The 19,777-nt window shown below is 38.3% G+C and overlaps 1 long non-coding RNA gene across 1 annotated transcript in view; it reads left to right on the forward strand.

The window, feature by feature from the left end:
- LOC136560721 (uncharacterized) overlaps positions 1–11,568 on the forward strand; it is a 51,714-nt gene extending 40,146 nt beyond the window's left edge. The window contains exons 4-5 of the long non-coding RNA XR_010784197.1: positions 7,851–7,978; positions 9,134–11,568. This is a non-coding gene — a long non-coding RNA (uncharacterized lncRNA). The remainder of the gene's footprint in view (positions 1–7,850; positions 7,979–9,133) is intronic.
- The last annotated feature ends 8,209 nt before the right edge of the window (positions 11,569–19,777 follow it).

A 19,777-nucleotide genomic window follows, 5' to 3' on the forward strand; every position in this document is an offset into this window, starting at 1 on the left:
GTATTATCTTCCTTATTCATGTGGATAACAGGCTTACTTATGTCTTCAAAAAATAATTCTTTCTATCATACTGCAGCAATTCTAAGCATAGTGATAAATAGGAAGTATGAAAATGCTAATGTATAAGAGCTAGTGGAATTTTAAAGGATCAGGACTGAGCCAAATTTTTAGATGAGATTTCTTGACATGGAAAAACCTCACTGAAGAAAAAAAATGAACACAACAATATGTGCATTGCATATTTATAGTGCAATAATTTGACTCTGAGATTTACGTAAATCCATTTCAATGTTTTTATTCCTGTTGTACAGCTCACATGGTTTTGGCATCATTTGCTACTTATGAGCAACAATATTAAGCAGATTTATATTGTACAGGTTTTTTCTTTTTTAAACTTTAATGTAACTTAAATTTAAAAATGAAAGCAGAAACTTCAGCTGGAACAACCTGTGCTTTGTCAGTCAAGTGCAATGTTTGAAGAAAATAGTACTGTATATTTTTATTTTTAAAAGGGACAATGTTTTTCTTAAAATTAAATGAAAAGTATCAACTGGCTAATAATTTCTGGGTAGCAAAAAAGGAGAATATGCAAAAATTGTCTGCAGAAATATCTGTACAGCCACTTCCCCCTTCTGGCACTCTCCAGATCATACCTCTAATGCCTCACTCTTCCATGACGGACATGAAATCCGTGGGACAACACAAGACTTAAGGGCTGGATCTGCTGTTTTTGACTGCAAGAAATGGTGAGGAAATCTTGTCTGCTCTCTACATCTCTGCAAAGTTTGCATAAAGAGAAGCAACCCCTTTCTTGCACTTTTGTCATCCCCACAACCTTATGAATATCTGGAGTATAAATGACCTTAAATGCCCAGCCTGAACACAGGGATGAATTTGCAGGGGTGCCCAGCAGCTGTGTCCACTGCCTGGCCACCAAGGACCAAGGCCAGAGGGGCAGGAGGCTCTGGGAAATGAGGAGAACCACCAACACTTGGAGGTGCCTGAGGCTGTGAGGCATTTTCACCTGGATGGCAGGGGCAAGGCCAAGGGACTTTGAGCATCACTGCAGAGCTTGCCCTGCCCATAACATGTGGAGTCAGGAGAACCAGCCATAAGAAATTGGACATGCAGATGGTGCCAGGGGTTCCAGTGCTTTGGAACACCCACTGGTGTCCTGTCAAGCACAGGAAGAACCTTCCTCTTGGCTTCCCCTGCTCAGGAAGCTGTAGAGAGCAATGAGAACCTCCCTCTTGACTTTTCCTGCTCAGGAAGCTGTAGAGAGCATGAGGTCACCTCTCAACGTCCACCAAACTAGACCAACCCAGTGGCCTCAGCAGTCCCCTACAGAATCTGTCTTCAAGCCCCTTCACCAGTTTTGGTGCCTTTTTCTAGGCCTTGATCCCCTCTGGAAATTGTGGGATCCAATTTACAGGATTGTATTCCTGTACTCTGTCCCCTTCCAGTATGGGAATTAGTAACAATTGGTACAGCTACAGCATATTATTTTGGGATGTGCTAATCAGCATGCATTTGTCTTGTGGGGTCCTTTGCAAAGAGGAAAAATGGTCTTAAAATACATTGGCTACCAGTTTGTTTGCAAGCATAGCTCAAAATATAGACTTTAGCTTATAAACTCTTCCTGAAATCCTTGCTCCTTAAAATTTGGCCACTTTAGGCCTGAGAGAATTCTGAAGTTCTGAAAAATCATCAAAACCTGAAATTATCCTTATTCATATTCTTACTGTGTACATTTTATAGCCTAGTCACACACACATAATAAACAATTTTTATTCTTGCCTGTGTTGATGAAAAAAAATATGCCCAAAAATCTTTGTTTTAGTATTTCTGATTACTCCCTTAAATCACAAAGCCATCATTCAATTCCTTCTGGCTAGCACTGGCTGCTGAAAAGAGGCACAAAAATGGAGAAAAGTGTGGTAACCCAGAGCTGCTCTGTGAAGGATTGACAAGGCTGTATGGAAAGGCTTGCAAAGCATCTGCTCTCACACTATGCTTGGCTTCAGTTAATATTCCCACTATTAATCCTTTAGCTTTATGAGAATAAAAAATAAATAACACTTTAAATAGAAAACAAACAAACAAATAAGCTAAGGGTCCTGGGTTACTTCCTCCTGTCTGATTAGATTAGAAAATCTGGCTTGAGTTTTTTATTCTAACAGCCTGTTCTGCTCCCTCTCAGACCTAGTAAATCTGTCAGCAGTAGGCTTAGGTAAGAACCTGCTCCAACTCCTGAATGGAAGTGAGAAGCTTTTTAAATGTGAAAGCTGAAGGCCTTGCTCCTGAAGAGAGCAGAAATTCTTCATGATGCTGACCTGGAAAAAAGGGAAAGGAAAGGATTCAGGCTGGAGAACAGGAAAATGGTGACTCTTTTGAGGTGACATTGTTTTTAATTTTGAGCTTGATATAGTTACAGAAAGGCAAATCCTGGCTAATGCCAGTGCTGTATTACTGGGATAACTTTATTATTCAAGCTTCTCACCATATGACTTTGCTATGACTGGAAGAAATCTGCCCAGTTTTGAGCTCATGGCCTGCTAAAGCTGCTGTTTCAGTGCAGAGGCAGAGCTGACCCAGGCTACAACAATGCTTGACTGAGCACACCTAAAAAAGTGATTACTATGAGGGTCCCAAAGGAATCCAGGAGTTACTGTCTAGGCAGAGTAATTCAAAGTAAATGGCATGCCAAAAAGAATGCTATTTTAGCAGAAATCACCATTACTGTGTGTGAAGTGAGGCTTCTCAAGCAACAAAATGAGCTTGAAGGACTTATTTATATTTATTCATATTTGATAGTTCAGGAACAGCATTGACTAGTATTTAAGTTGGTTTGAACTGGTGCTAGTCCCACAGATTGACATTCTCATACTGATATTCACCATGACCTGTATGAAAGATGATATAAAAATTCAATTTCATGAAGATGCAGAAATGTTTGGCTTTTGAATCGAGATCCCTTTCTTAACACAGAAACTAGATGTGATTTGGAAACAAGCATGGCACATGAGAGACTCAGGATTGCTAAATTATTCTCCTGTTTCTCCCATCCTTTCCCATCCTGTGACTCAGCTCCTGAGCACTGACTTTCATCTTAGACCTGAAATCTATGCTAAGCTCTGCTCAGTCTGGCAGAGCAGTCTGTCAGGCAAGATGAGGGGGATGTGCCTCCACGTCAGACTGGCACAGAAGTACTTGTGCCCATCACCATTGCTGCCCCTCGCCACTCAGGGGCAGCTACAAACCCCTGGCTGGTCAAAACCCACGGCTTTCCCTTGCTGGGGTGGACACGAGGATGGGCTCCCTCTGCTCAGCATCTGCTTCAGTTGCTATGGCTGTGGACTACTGTGTAGCCTGGGGAGACTCTCACTGGTCCTGCTAAATCCAGCAAACAGGAGACCCTCCTGCAAAACTTGCCTGTGAGCTGTCAGATTTGGCTGCAGGTAGACAATGTGATCCAGTGGAGCACCATGGCAGGGTCATCAGGACAGGAACTGTACAGATAGCACAAATTAATGGTGATAGTTGTTTTCTCACTGCTGACCCTGACACATACAAATATTTGGCAACAGCTATGGATTACTTCTCAAAATGCACTAAAGATAAACCTCTACAGGATAAACTACCCCAAAGTGTTGAGGTCTTTGATTGAATTCATCAGACATTCATGTGTATCTGCACAAATCAATGACCAAGGCAGGGAATTTGTCAATCAGGTAAGTGAGGAAATACATTAACAGGTGACAGACAACAATTTGCCAGGACACATAACCCTAGAGCCAGCAAGCTTGTGAAATGGCAGAATTGAACTGTGAAAGACAAATCACTGAAGGTGGAGAGAATGTCTTCATTATGTCTTGCTCTCACCTGCAACTGCAGAACAAAGTCCAGAGAATTTTTTTTCTCTCATCCTCTGCTGCATTAAAAATGTGAACAACCTGTTAATAGACATTACAAATTCTGTTACTGTCTCACTTTAATAGCGAGATAACAATCGTGTGCCATTTACATATTTTGCATTTTATCGCTCTTGCATAATTCATCATAAGTAACATAACATTCTTGTCAGGAGAAGTTCTGCAAAATTTTAGAAAATGGAAGGAGAGCTGTATTGCAATCAGAAATAGCAATTAGTATTGAAGTGTTTAGGTAAAATAAAAGGAAATTAAGCAAGTAAGAAGCATGAATGGAAGAGAAAAAAATGAGCTGATTACAGTTAGACACAAAATGAAAGTGTGGACTAGAAAGTGACACCTCGCAAAAAATGGGAATGCTTGGCTCACACATTGTAGGCAAGATGGGTTTAATGATGACTAAAATGGATATACTGCAAAAGAGTAATTGTTATGGAAGAACACATGTTTCAGGGAACAATAGCAGTGCTGAATCAGTTAGTAAAGTCTGTAGAAAACCAGAGCTATGACTAAACAGACTATAAGTTTTTGAAAAAAATGGTAATTTTTGAGAGCTCTAAAATTGTTCCATCTCATATTAGTATAGCTGCAAACAATAGTCTGCAGTAGGATAAAAGAGTAGGATTTTATCAAGTTTTCTGCATTACAATCACCTTCATTTGTATTGTTAATTTTGGCATGAAAACACCCAAACAATGACATTCAAATGTTCTTCTTTGGATCAAAATTTGATCTCATTTCACATCTGGGCAAACTAAACTAAAAGCACACATACATATAAAATATTTTATTATCTAGTAACTAGGAGTGTTAGACAGGGAGCAGAATGTAGTTAGCTGATTTCAATTCTCTTCTGCTTTAAACATGAGCCAGATTTGAGGAGATTACAGTCCTGGTAAGGGAGCCCTGAATGTCCCATTAGCAAAACACAAGTTTGGACTGGATGTGATCTAACTCTGTAGAGTCCAAAGGGGTTTATGGTGGTAGCTGAAGCAATTTAAGTCTCAGTAATTTTGGCTCTGAAGAGGACGACATTGATAACTTTGTCATTCCCTTTGATTTCAACTCCTATACAGCAGTAAACATTACACTGAACCATGGTGGGGGGGGGACCTGGTCATGAGCAAATCACAAACAGACTAACTGGACTGGCAGAAAATCAAGCACCAACATTTCATCAGTGGAGGAACTCTTGTCTCCAGAGATTTGTGACTTGTGGGTCACGTCCTGTTGCATTTGTGGTCACAAATGTCTCCCTGGCAGCTCTGTGAATGACATAGCATGTAGCAGTATTAAGAAAGGATTGGTTATAGCTTTCTTCTAATGGCATTTAATGGCTGAAGATGAAGAACTGCATACTGGCACATATGCATGAATCACTGTCTGGAAAGTCTATTTTGATTGGGAGGGGAAAATACAGAGATGTTGGATACCTCTGAATGATGATAACTGATGGCAAATCTGAGGTCTAAGAGCCATTCGCAATACATTGATACATAACCCCATGTTTAGAGACACCCTTCCTCCTGCCCCCACCCCCAAAACAATCTGAATAATGAATCAAATGGTCTCAGGAGTAATTGGATCTTTTTCTGTGTAATTAGCAATTTTTCCCCTTGCATTATAATTTAAAGTACTGTGGATGAATCGAGCAACTCATGTAATGAGTCATTAGACTGAGGCTTTTAAGGAAGTTATTTCTGAAGGTCTGTGGAGGCTAAAATATGTCTAAATTAAAAGAATGACAGGCTGCAATCATGGCTGTAAAATAAAGGTGCTCAGTAAGCAGTCCTATTACAATCAGAAAGAAAAAGAAGCAGATCTCTGTCTTGTGCATGGAAGCAGAGGAAATGATGAATACCTTAGGTAACTCATTCTGTGCAAAATCAATCTTTCACTGTCAATTTTAAATGAACTAATTTGTTCACAAATCTGCTCAGTCAGTTTGGAAGCATACTCAGTTCATCCATATTAGCAAATCCTTTAATCTTGACTAGTCCACTGAGTAAGAAATCTAGAAATGTGTTAATATGACTGGACATATGTAGTAGGATAAGAATTGATTCTTTTAATTAGTGTCTATTCAAGTTATAGTTCCTTCTTTTACTGAACTATTGACCCACTGATACATAAAGAGATTACTATTATGACTAAAATACCTTCCAAAGTTATATTTAACTCTTTCTTTATTGGTGAATGTGAGATAGAAAAATAATCTTTGAGTTATCCAAAAATAAACAATGTAATCTAATTTGAGGTTTCTTTCCAACATGCTCCCATTAATTCTGGAGATTCAAACTGATATTTGAAATTTAAAAAGCATAAGCCCCAAGTTATTGTTAAAGGAATTTTATAATCCTTTCTTCCAATTTAGATAAAACTATTACATGCTATTTGTAATTCTAGTTTGATATCAAGACAGTCAGAATTTCACCCACCACAATCCAACTACTGTGCTTGGTGGTAAATCCCCACTGAAATTCATTGATGACAAAAGTATTTTCTTAACAAAAGAAATTAAATTAAAAAGACAGAAAGAGATTGCTCCTGTTTCTCTCATTCCTACTCTGTCCATACAGAGTAAACCCTGGAAAACAGCTGAGTATAAACTCACTGTATTTTGCAAACAAACAAGATTACGCTCGCTCTTGCTCACCCATGGAGATGGGACAAACACTAAAAACAATCCCAAATAACTGTACACTGACAATTGAAAACAGCATTGTAATGATTCCAGCATGGTCTTTAGTACCAAAAAAAAAAAAAAAAAAGAAATCTGGCATTTACTTGTTGCTCTTCACCTTACATTGTAAAAGACTCTCTGCAGCAGGGTGGTCCTAGGTAGGGACCTATATTGAACAGTATGGCTGTGAACCATTTTATTAATCACATGAATAATTTGAGCTACTGCTCTAGAAAAATTCCCTAGCACCCTGCCTGGGTGGACAATCATTTTTAGCAGCTTTGAGATCTTTGCACAGGACTAGACTTTTAAGATTTTCAGAGAGTTTTTTAAGTGGAAGTTGAATATAGAAACACAAGGTGAGTAAGTTTCTGGCTAAATATGGAAAAATGTCATTTACTGAAGCCTTCTTACTGCAAACCAGCAAGGCAGATTCCTCTGTTTTGTTCTGAGCCTGGATAATCTGAATCTTGCTGTCTTTGTCAGATCTATTTGTCCACTAAGGTCTTGACTTGGGGTTTTGCACAGACCTGTCTCTTGCAACAGCACTTTTTCTTAGCTACAGTCTTTAATTAAGTAAATATAAATAAACAAAAAAAGATGAAATTTTCACTCAAGCCTTCTATTGTTTCTCTCTTTCATCAAATTTTCACTTGAAGGGCATTCCCAGGCAATACATGACATGACAGGAAGAAGATAGCTGTTGTATTTTGAATTCAGCCTGTGTGGAGCTTTCTGAGCATCCATCTGCTTCATTTCAGACTGTGTCTCTCCTCAGTTTTCAATGTGATGGTTGTTTTGCTCACCTACTTTTTCAGTGGGCTGAGCTTCTGGGGCCTGGCTGGTGGGAACCAGCAGATTCCTGTCACTGAAGGCAGCAAATTAACAGTGGCTTTTCCCAGTCTGCTTTCCTACTGCATTAGGGCTGGCCTTTGCCATCTGAGCTGTTGATTTGTATGAGCTCAGACTTTCTTAACTGGGTCTGTAACCAGTCTGAGAGGGATTAGGACAACAGAACACCATAACCAGCTATCTCATGTGCTCTTGTTCTCTCATGTTAGTGTGACAGTGGGCGTTATGGTCTCCTCAGTTATTGTTTAAAATTTTGGCCAAAAGTGTCTCTATAAACCTTCAGCATTCATTTACATCTTTATGGTTTGACATTTTTCCTCTTAATTTGCCTCAGCAGCACCCATTTTCTAGACTTTGGCTCACTAATTTGTCTCTGTCTTTTACAGTTATCCTTGCAGTGCTCCCCTGTGTCTTTCCACATCCAATTCTTAAGGCCTTTGAAAAAAAGGATTAGAAAAACATACACATCACCAGATGACCCTTGATCTTGTAGACTACCACAAACACATGCAAGGTGAAAATGTTTTCTTTGCCCTGTGCTCCTTACCCAGCAATCCAATTTCAGCTGTGTTCATAATGAGGGCCTGCCATGTGTGGGAAGTGTGGCAGGAGCAGGGCAGGGTGTGTCCAGCACCCTCCTGGGGGTGGGAAGCTCCTCCTGAGAGTCCCACTGGGTCCAATGGGAGCTGGTGTTGAGTACTGGATTTCCGTTCCCTGATGAAAGAGAAGTGGAAATTTTCTTCATTTACTTTAATCATTATTGCGACTTCACAGAGAAGTAGCTGATTCTGCAAATAGGTCTATAGATTAGCCTTTGCAAATGCCAGGATACTTAAAGATAACTATGTTGATGTCATATATCTCTACCTCCCTATATGTAATTCTCTGCATATGTTTATGTGTGTGCTATTTTGTATGATCTTGGTGGAGGACAGGAGAGTCCCTTCCAAACCAAGCTTGGTTTGGCTCATTTAAAATACTAATAATGATGGCCTTAAATGTGAAAAAAAAAAAGAAAAAGAAAAAAAAAAGACCATTTTAATGTTTAAATTAGTGCAGAACCTGAAAACTCTTCTCTTGCTTCCAAGGCACATGTAGGATTGAACAGAAGAAGAATGGCACATCTCTATCAGCCAGTGCATGTTGATAATTGATCAAATTTCCATATTAATTAGAAAACATGCACCCAAAGTGGGCGGGATCACAAGATTCTATCAGCTCAGTTTTTCTTAATTCTCTTCCCTGAATGAAAAAGTGAAGTGCCTGGTCTTTTGCTAACTCTGAATTTGAGACATTGCCTTCACCACTGCTTGCTTCAATTTATTTGGGAATGTCTTTTGTGCTGTATGCTCTCTTATTGTCTAAAAATGCCTTTTAATTTCCTGAGTACTTATATGTATACAATGAATATTAATCAAGAGCTGATTAGTATCTCTTCTGCTGTCACACAAAAATATTTTATCAGAGACAGATTGTATCTGCAATTGCATATATAAAGTCTACATTGGAATGGTTCATGAGTTTGATTGAGTACGGACTGAAGTCCTTCACTAAAATTTTGGATTTTCTCATCTAGAAATAAATTTTGCTAACCAGAAGCATGGAATAAAAACCCCTCAAAATACTCATGTATTTTTCCTCAGTAACGCAGTTATTTGCTTGCTTTCAGATATTCTGACCAGCAGAACCATGGGTATTTCTGGTGTTATATTTGGCTAAAATCTCACCACCAATCTCAGCTTCTGGCATGGAAGGAAAGAAATCCTTTCCCAAGGGGCACAGAAAGGATACAAAAGACCCAACCTTTGCAACCTTTGTGTGAGGTGAAGAAAACAAAGAAAGTGAATAAACTGCCCAACTGCTAAAATTGATGCTGCAAACTGCCCCCAGGATAACTGCCAAGGAATCCAGCCTCATTTTGTGTGGGGAATGCAAGATCTCCACTGTGGCTCCTCAAACTCTGCTTCCATCCTTGCCCTTCTGCCCAGAAAATACCATTTAATGCACATGCCCAGTTACTGCGACAACTTTGAAGAAAGGAAGAGTAAGGTTTGCATTTTAGTTCCTTCATAATAAACTCCTAATTTTAGTCTGCTTACCTCAATATATTTTCTGTTTTGTATTCTCTGGTGGCTGTGGCTCTACCTTGCATGGACGTTGACAGATTGAGTGCTAATTCTACCACCTGTAGACCTTGTTTATTTCAAAATGTCACTTGTTTTTTATATCCGAAGTGCCAAGAGAGATGTTCTCCCAGGACACCAAAAATCAGTCATTATTACAACACAGCTATTAAGCCACCCATGTCTTAAACACATCAGTCAAAGACGTCTGTCCTGCAACTATACAGCAGAAAGGGCAGCATGTTATTAGAGAGAAAGAGAGAGAGAGATACCAGGGGAGCCAAAATCATTATCTGAATATATCACTGAGGCTGTCTAATGCTGTAGGACCCATGGCAGAGCCCAGGAAGCTTCAGTCCTCTGTGATCATGTAATTGCTCCACAGTAATTCCTTCTAGAATCTTCAATGGCTCTGAATCTGGGCTCTGAAACCTCCCACACTTGTGGTTGAGTCATTGCAAGAATTCAATTTTTCCAGAAGGTTGAGGAAGAAAAAGCTCTTCCAAAAGTCCAATTCCTTACCTCCAGACTTTTTGCAAGTTCTAGAAAATGCACCTAGCCCCCATTAAGCACATCCAAACATTTAGTTCTGAGTCCAACGGTGAACATCATAGGAGCAAGAAAGGCAAGAAGAGAAAACTTTCCGAGGGCATCTGCTAGGCCCACGTTGGCTGTCTTGGCAAGACATGTCAGGATGCATTGGTAGTGCGCAGTGAGGCTGAAGATTCCCTACTGGCTGGAACTGAGTCATTTGCCAGGCTTTCCTTGTCAGGGAGAGTTAAACCAGTCACTGATCCTAATTCTAACACTGTTGTTGCAGCATTCCAATTTTTAATCGCTACATGACTTGTCAGGTTGAATATGAGCCACAAGAATAAAATTTAAAAACCTCCTAATAATGAGGGTGTCAAAGATGACTAGCACTTGGTGTTCCTTCCATTACCTTTCAATTTCTTAAAAGTGAAACGAAGGTGTAAGCACCCTCATTTCCAAATGCTCTCTAAATTTTCATTTTCCCCCCAACAGATCTTTTCCTGAAATCCACCAAGATAGTGGAAGTAGCACATTCCTGCACTCCTTATACAGTGTTTGGGGAGCTTACTTTGGGCTTAAGAGCATGATTTGAAAAGGGGTTCCCCCTTCTTCCACAGTTATGGCACAATATGGTGGACAATTAGGTAAAAAATAAATGTGCCATATGCCTTCATCCTAGGGTGGCAGCCTCTTTTCCTAGCTGCTTTTCTCCCTCAGTTTTGAAACCTAAGTGAAGTGAATTTCCTGCCTTCAGTGAGCAAGAATGAGCTCTCTTTGGTATGTCACAGTTTTGCATATCATCAATTTGTCTTTAAATGTTTGAAATTTGAAGTAATTGTAGACAATTGACACAAGCAAAATGGAAGACACCCAGAAGTGAAGGGCATTTTTCAGGCTAGCAAACTGACACACACATCCCAGTATTCCTTTCCCCATGACAGAAGATGGCAGGGAGAGATGTGCTTCATGCTGTAAGTTCCTGGATGCTGACAAACAAATCAGCTTCCTGTAGGCTCTGAGTTCTCATCTGCAATTGAACTAATTTACCATCTTCATTTGCTGTGGGAATGAAATACAATAACTGATTTCAAAAGACACCAGCATGCTAACAAATATGGGCTGCTGAATGCCAGTCTTTTTCAAAAATTAGCTTACCCTTAAGCAGTGTTTCAGTTCACTGATTTCTTCTTGTTTGATTATTTTGTTATAGAATGCTTAAATTCACAGTACTTTCCACAAAAGAAAATCTGTACTAAAATCTCTAATCACTGCAAAAAATGCAGGATCAGTTGACTTCATCTTGGATTGACATTAGAAGTAAACTTACAGCACACAGTAAAGCTACATGCAGGAATAATTAAATGCAGTTATGATTTTAATACTGATACCTACAACTGGAACAATTCAATGTTTGTGGAAATTTAGTTCAGCATCAAAGCTGAGTCAAGAAAATGGAATAATCCAATTAAAAATTGGTGATGTGGTGAACTTGTCTGTGTTTGAGATTTTGTGGTTTATTTAAAAGGCTGCATCTTTTGAATTGAACTCAATGACTGTTGCAAAATGTTGTGTTTTCATGAAAAAAAAAAGTTTATCTGGGACTACAAAGGCAAGACATAGAAGGAGACATTGTGGTGTGTGACTCATCTCCAGACAAGGCAGCTGCTGTAGTGGGGCTGTAAATCCATCAATGCAACTTCTGTAGCCAACACAACTTCAGCAATCCATCCCCATCTTCTCTGCAGTGAGGCAGGAACAGGGGCTCTAATTCCAGGTGCATTTGGTATTTGGGGAAATACCCATGGAGGCTCTCCAGCCCTATCATTCTTTTTCCTGGAAGCACACTGCTGCTCCAAAGAGCTCTTCATGGCTCCAAGAAAAAGCTATGGTGGAAGCTGTCCTTTTGTTAGTAGAACAGAGAAATTTGAACTGAATAATGCTCCTTGGTGCTTCTTTGGTCCCTCTATTTTACTCCACTGTTATTAAAATCTCTATTCACCTCAGAAGTTAATCAGTGCTACAAAATCTATGCTACCCCTTCCTTTGGGAGGCTGAAAGGTAAATCATTGAAGAGATAACACAATGAAGGTGTGACTACACAAAAGTAAAATTCATGGGCACTTACATTTATTGCTACTTTACTGATGAATTATCTACTGCAGTGGCTTTCGTGCTGTTCACCATCCCTGTTGCTATCTCTCCTTCCTGTAAATATGAACTGTTCTGGCAGAACTAATAGGACTTTTGAAGCAGAAATAAAATCTTTTACCAAGGAGCATTCCTGGTTCTATGTCCCAGTTTCAGAAATACACAAAACTAGGATTCAACAAAACTTTTCTAACCAAAAAAAGTACCAGGAGAGGGGCAGAAAAGCCACATTTTCTTTTTTAAAACTCAGAATATGGGTAGTTTGAGCCTTTGTTCGCTTTTATTCTGATCATCAGAGGTTGAAGACAATCACACTTTTTCTTGAGTTCAGAAAAAGGTTTTATTTTTGTCATTTCTATTATGAGAAAACTGGGATGAATGTGATTTTGAGTCGGGTTTGGAAATAGCTTATAAGTTAAGTTTTGGTTTTGCAGAAAAAAAATCGGATATTGTTGTGCATAAAGCATGCTTATTATCGAAATCATGAACTTGTGTAGACTTGTATAAAAATAAGATTTAGCCTTTTTAATCTTTCCTGACAACCCAGGGTACCGGAACTGTTTGCCTTCTCTCTGAAGCATAACTTGGTCAAGATTTTCAAAAGAGGGAAATAGGATTAAATTTGATTAAGGGTTGCAGTGGTTCAATGTAGGGTAAATTATTTTTATTCATCCTGATTTGACTTTGTATGAGAAACTAAGCTGAGCTTGTACTTTAGCTACCCATGTTTTAAAGCAGTGACTCTCTATAGAAAATTTATTCAGATGACATGAAACTCTCTTTATCAACTATTCAGTAAATTATCATAAAATATTTCAGGTGTTTATCTTAGACCTCAATTTCTGATGAATATATTGGAGTAAATATAAATCAAAATTTACCCTACACTTTTCTGTCCTTATACAGCCTAAAGTTGCCCAACAAACCCTCTGTTCATCTCTTAGTTTCCTTCAATTTAGATTGATTATGTCTTTATACTGGGGAGAGGGCTTTCCTGATAAAAGAATGGCTTAATCTTTATTTGCCTAGAGCAGTTAGAAAAATAAGTGAAGCAAGCAGCCTCCTGTGACTGATTTCTACTCACTTAAGGCAATTCACCCTTGAAACAGAGAATAATTGTTCTCCATCCTTTTCCAGGTATTGTCTTCCCTTTCATATATTATTTCCAAATATTCTTTAAGATTTTGAACATTAGAGTAATACAGGATGAATCGGTACCATGCATCAGGTTAAATTTTGCCTACAGATTCCTATCCAGAGATTTCATAAAACTGAGAAAATGGAAGCCATGCACACATCTAGGAGAAAAATTTGGTCCATAGCCTCCATAAATTCTGAATTAAAAAAAAATAAAGAAAAAGAAAAAAGTGAAAGAAAGAGAAAGAAAGAGAAAGGAAAAAGAGATTACTTCTATTTCAAGCAACAAGGTAATAATGTGTGGGCTTTGATCAAACTACTGGGTGTCAACAATCTGATAATATTAGAATTGTGCATTATATAGGAATTGACTTCCTAGATGGTACTCTTCTGGACAAGAAACATGGGTGCGCCTGCAGAAATTCCCTAATTGGGTACCTTTAGCTTCTGTACCTCAGTTTTGTGTGGATAAAGTAACAAATGTTTCCCTTTCAGCACCACTGATACTGGAATGACAAGGTGGGAGGTGGACCACTTGATCTCCTCTTTTATTTAGCCCTATTTTTAAAAACAACATTTCTTTCTTTCCTGCACCTGGTCAAGTGGTTGGCAATAACCAACAAGTTATATGCATTGTCTTATTCAGAAGGAATCTAGGAAACTCTTTTTAGCTGGATTAAGTCTAGCCATAATATTATTATCTTGTCAGGCTGAGTTTGAAACTGAAACAACTCATAGAAATCCTAAGTTTAGTAATCCCTAATGTAAACATTTCTCTGTAATTGGATTTAAATTAAATAATTGTTACTCCAATAACAAAACTGTACTGAGGGTGGGTACAGTAATTCACCCCGAAACTTTCTTTTTTAGTGACCTCTTCCTCAGAGCTGCATCTTTCAAATTCTTTTCTATTGGTGGAACTGAGGACACAGTGTGATATTGCAAACTTAAGAACCGCTTCTGAACTGCAAAAGTTCATCAAGTTCATCAAGCAATTATTCTTAATTTTAGGGTTGAAGAATGATACAAAGCAAAAGTAAACTTTCCTGTAAGAAAATTTTAAAAAGTCTCCCAGTGCCTCCACTGGCAGGGAGACCAGGAAGAGATCTACTTTCATAGATCATACGGCTGGGAACTCACTCAAAGCTGTAAACTGTAAATACCAAAATGGAGCACAGATAAACTGCTGACTTTATAAAAATCATGGATGTTTTAATAGGATAAGGACTTCAATTGTGCTCTTCTTTTATTTCATCATACCCACTGTGCTGGACAAATTTGTGCTGGACAAATTTGTGTCAGCTAATACAGTTCTCTGCAGGCGATTTGCAATGTGTGTGTTTACTATAAATTTTTACTGGAAACTTCTTACAGCTGAATGTTGCTTCATCATGCCAGGTTCTTTCAAATGCTCTTTAGCAGTGAGTTAGGATGGATCAATTTACCAGCTGTCCCTGAGGAGGTGTTTGTAAAAGAAATGACTGTTTCATGCACCTAGGTATGATATCAAGGAGACACTGAGTTGTTGTATAAAAACAAGAGAAAGTATGAAGTTAAAGAACCACCTCTTCATGAGTCTAGACCTGTAAAAGAATGTATTTGTTCATAAAACTCTGAGCAGATTAGAAATAGGTGTTATTAATCTTAGATTATAATATAAATCCAATGTCTGTTTTTCTAAGAGTCCTGAATCAACTACTTTTGACTTCTCAGTCCCTCTGCAATAAAACCTATGACATTTCTATAAGGGACAGTTGGTTGGGGGCTTCACCTGCTAAATTCCCAAGTACCAGTTCTTGCAACTGTACTATTTGTGGTCCTTCCTTTTGCCAGTATTTCCTTGACATAGACTTTCTAAAATACTATGTCCTGTTTTAAAAATAATGATTTAATAAGTAGACATGAATGGATGCGTAGTTCAAAAATGCAGCTTGCATATCACCCCATCCTTGCTTGGCCTTTGCAGTTAAAACTGAGATGTAGTTTTACTTTGACACACTGTGAGAATCTGTATCTCATTGTTGCTTAGATCATGGATGGGTAACAATGGCTTTTTTCAGAGTTTCACAGACTAGCAAACTTAAAGTAGCTCCTTTTAATTGAAACCCAGACATACTTTTAGGTAAAAACAAAACTGAGCTGGCTTGAGTTTTTCCCAAGCCAAACAAAAGAGATTGGAACTTTCCATTGTTTTTGTCTGCCAACCATGCATTGTTAAAGGAATCGAAATAAAGAGGGAAAGGGGTCAAGGGTTATAGAGCTCATATTTCCACTCTACATGACCCCATCTCAGCAATAGTGGGACCCTCGTGATCAGTTCCTGTTGGTCTAACGGAACAGCCATTTCTTAAGAAAAGGAATTACTGCGTACAGTACCTTTGTGACTAACAGAAGAATACCCCAGCTCTTCAAAGGTCCTTTCATTACAGCTTCTGAAGAGGACTCTGACATTACTTTCTTGAGATTATAATGAAAACAGCTGTACTTGTACCAATTCCCCTTTTTATTATTTTTTGTAACAAAACAAGATTGATGTTATGCCACTTTCTGTTCTGTCATGAGAATAAGGTATCACAAATGCTAATAACTACCACAGTAGCAATATGCACTACTTTGATCTTTTCACTATTCTTTAATTTGAGCAGCTGGCCACTGAATTTCTTCCTTAAAATCTGTGCTGCCTAAAAAACAAAGGGAAAAATGGCCAACAAAATCAAATGTGCACATTTAAAACCATTCCTCTGACTAGTCCAATTCAAATCCTACATGAGTAATGCAAATACTATACTTTGATTTTGTGATTCTAGGCACAGAAATCTTAATACACATTATTCTGATGATAGATTGTGGCAGACCAAGAAACACCCGAAACAACCAATTCTCATTAAAACCTAAAGTTTGTAATCCCTTCATTCTTACTGGTTGCTTTGCCAAAGACTTCTTAAGAGATTATTGAGCTTATTTATGAAAATCCAAAAGTAATTTTAAGTGACTTTTTCTCCTTCTAAGACAGTAAAATTAAACATGCCGCGGTTGTTATTTTTTTCCACTGTCAAAGGCAATGCAAGAAGGCAGGATCTGGCAACAGCAGCTGTCAAGATTCCAAACCCAAGAAATGAAAAAACACCTACTGTCCAAATTATTGCTGTACTGGGAGAAACAGGATAGTAGCCTTTGGTCTTCCTGTGAATAAACTGGAACAGAACTCTGTATTGCCAGCTGAATTTCTTTTTCAGCAACTCAACTTTCACAGTGAATCAGGAGTACAATTTTTCTATTCTCTGCATTTTAGTTTGGTCCCAGCTCTATCTTCATGATGAGCACCATTAGCCTTGTTTACATGAATACCACAATGAAAATTATAAAGTGGCTGGTGGTGCTCAGAATTTGCAAGTAAAGATCTCTAAATGAGAATTTTGGATCCTCACTTCCAACCAACAGCAACAATTTAGATACTTAAGTTCTTTCCTGGAAGCCACAGTACAATGTTTCCAAAAGCAGAAAGAAGTGCCTCATGGAAACTTCAGAATCAGCTGAAGATGTAATTTTACTGCATAAATGCTTTTGAAAATATGACTGTTCTGTTCCTTAGTAAATGAAATGTAATAATTTTAGAAAATTTAAAATTTAGCAAAATTTGTATGAAATGGAGTGAGATGAAAAAGTTTAACAAATACAGTCCCCAAGGCGAAAGCATCATGAGAGAACATCTACATGTCCAAGTTAATTCACTGTTAGGAGTGCTTTTATTCTCTGTTTCATTTAAAACATAAACATTAAAGTTATAAGTAAGGAAGCAACAGAGAAATCTGAATTGTTATGTTTGTGACTTACTGGGAGACAAGATATGCTTAGAGAAAAAGGAGCCTCCTGAAGTGTTCAAAAAGATGAGAACATTGTATATGCTATAAAACAAGATTATAAAGTGGAATAAAATTTTAGGATGTATAAAATGAGAGGTATGAAATGGGGAGATTATCTATCTAACTATCTATCTACCATCTATCTCTTTATCTATCTATCTATCTATCTATCTATCTATCTATCTATCTATCTGTTATTTATAGAGAGGAAACCAGTCAGGACAGGAGATGAATTGCAATACATTGCAGCTGATTTGATTGCATATATGCTTATGGCTACTCTTATGTTCAGACACACATAACCAAGTGCATCTTGCACGTTTGTGAGCAGGCTGGGGCAATTTTTTTTACACTGATGCAGTAGAAATTGCAGTCATTCTGCATGGATATTCTGAATGCAGCTTCAGTCTGGAAGGGGAAGGAGGGATTGCAGCAGGATGAATGGAGCTTTGCAAACAAGCGATTTCAGGAATTGATTTGTGTTGTACTACAGGGCTATTCATTACTCCTTTGCAATTTCTCTGCACTCAACATAGTTTTTGTCTACTAATATAGCTTTGAGTATGAACACATTTTTGTCTGAGCAGTAGTTTGTGCTTTAGGCCTGGTTTTGCTGCATAAACAATTCCTGACAGTGGTTTGGTCATGCAGCAGAGTAGCTGCTTGCCTAGGTATGTTTGACATACAGAGCAGATGGCAATGACTGTACAAGCCTTCCAGAGGCCACACACCACTGGGCATCTATACTGAATTGTGCAGTTGTTTTCCAGGGCTTGAAGTGCAAGAAGACCAGCAAAATGAGGAGGGAACATGATTGTACAGACTGGAAATCACCACAGTAATTCTATAAATTCAACCTAATGAATTAGGTGTGGTGCTTCTTGTCATTCCAGTATTAGTAAATTCAATTCATGGAGCTATTCTTGCTAACAAATTTATTGAAATTGTCATCTGGAGACCTCCAACCTCGCATTTTGCATCAGTGATTTAAGCTCAGAAACTTGTCCATGAAATTCAGAGACTACTACAACAGTACAGATTTAGTACTGCTAACTCTTTGGAGTCAGCAACCTCTTTTTAGCAGACAATATAAATGTGTGAGGTATGTCCAAAATATGCTTTTAAATCTGCAACAGGCTATTCATTATACTCTGTAGCTATGCCTTTATCAATTGCACTGGAGCAATGGCAGCTGGCAAAAACTAGGTATAGAAATAGACAAAATAAGGGCTGCAATGGAAGCAAAGAAACATCTTGCATGACAAAGGAATATTGCACAGAACAGGGTAGATATGGGGCAATAATTCAAAACTTAAACAGGATAAGAGTGATCCTGTACAGAGTAATAGCTGCATAGTGTGCCCACGAGTAGAAAAAAGCCAGGGGAAGAGAGCTTCAAATTTGAACTCAGAGGATGTTATAAGATAGTAGCCAGTAGGAAAAAGGATGTAATATAGAAAAAGGGCATTAGTGGGACCACTCTCAAAGCCAATGATTGACTGAAAGGGACAGATATAATGACAGCAGAGCATTAAAGACAAGAATGGTAGAGTATCAGAAAATTCTTAGTTACCTTAGACTGAAAAGCAAAAAGACACATGCAGGACCAGTCTGATCATTCCAGTATTTGAGAACACGTTTCATACTAATCTCTTTTTTATTTTTCCTTCTATACTAGTGGCTTTTTCTTACAACAGTTTATTTGTGCCTGCTGAGATATGCACACATGCACATGTACACAGCCTCACACTCCTCTACAGCTAAGCATGACCCAGAGTACAACATTATTTTCTGCATTTGTTCAGATTCCTGGAAAAATACTCAAGGGAGGCAGCGCAGATCTGATATATGGGTGCCAATTTGTCCCTCTGTCTTAACAACACAGCCAAGGTCTGACCCTCCCCAGCTTCCAGGGCTTTTTGAGTAGAGGAAGGTAAAAAAAAAAAAAATCACCAGACAATTATAGATGAAAAGAGCCCTGAAAATGCAAAAATGTTAATTAATATGTCATATATCCATAACCCATTTGGATTTTTACTTACCTTTGCCAGCTTAAGATATTCAGATGAGGCACTGGGACTATACATGCTTTAAAGAAAGGTGTGTACATAGCTGTAAAGGAAGGTGCAGTATCTTTTTCCTAACAAGAGATTTAAATTATTTTTTAATATCTTTTGTGAATCACTACTAAAGAAAGTGGCAACTTCTCAAGCTTTTGGAAAAAAAAGGAAACAAAAGAAAAGCCTTTGGATGCCCACAGTAGGTGGCATCAGCTACTGACCTACCTACTAATAAGGCAAATGAAAGGAAAACAGCCTGAGAGAGAACTAAATAGCAGAGAGCCAAAGTCTTGAGGGGAGAACAGGCAAAGGAGGCATACAGTGCTTAATTCACCCTGACTAAAAAGCTCTGTCAAACCACAAGTTGAGGATGCTACCATTACAGCAGGAAAAAAAAATAGTTAATTGCATTATACTCCTTTGACTGGAATACTGCTGGAATACATGG

This window comes from Molothrus aeneus, chromosome 10 (assembly GCF_037042795.1).
Source record: "Molothrus aeneus isolate 106 chromosome 10, BPBGC_Maene_1.0, whole genome shotgun sequence".
Classification (NCBI taxonomy): domain Eukaryota; kingdom Metazoa; phylum Chordata; class Aves; order Passeriformes; family Icteridae; genus Molothrus; species Molothrus aeneus.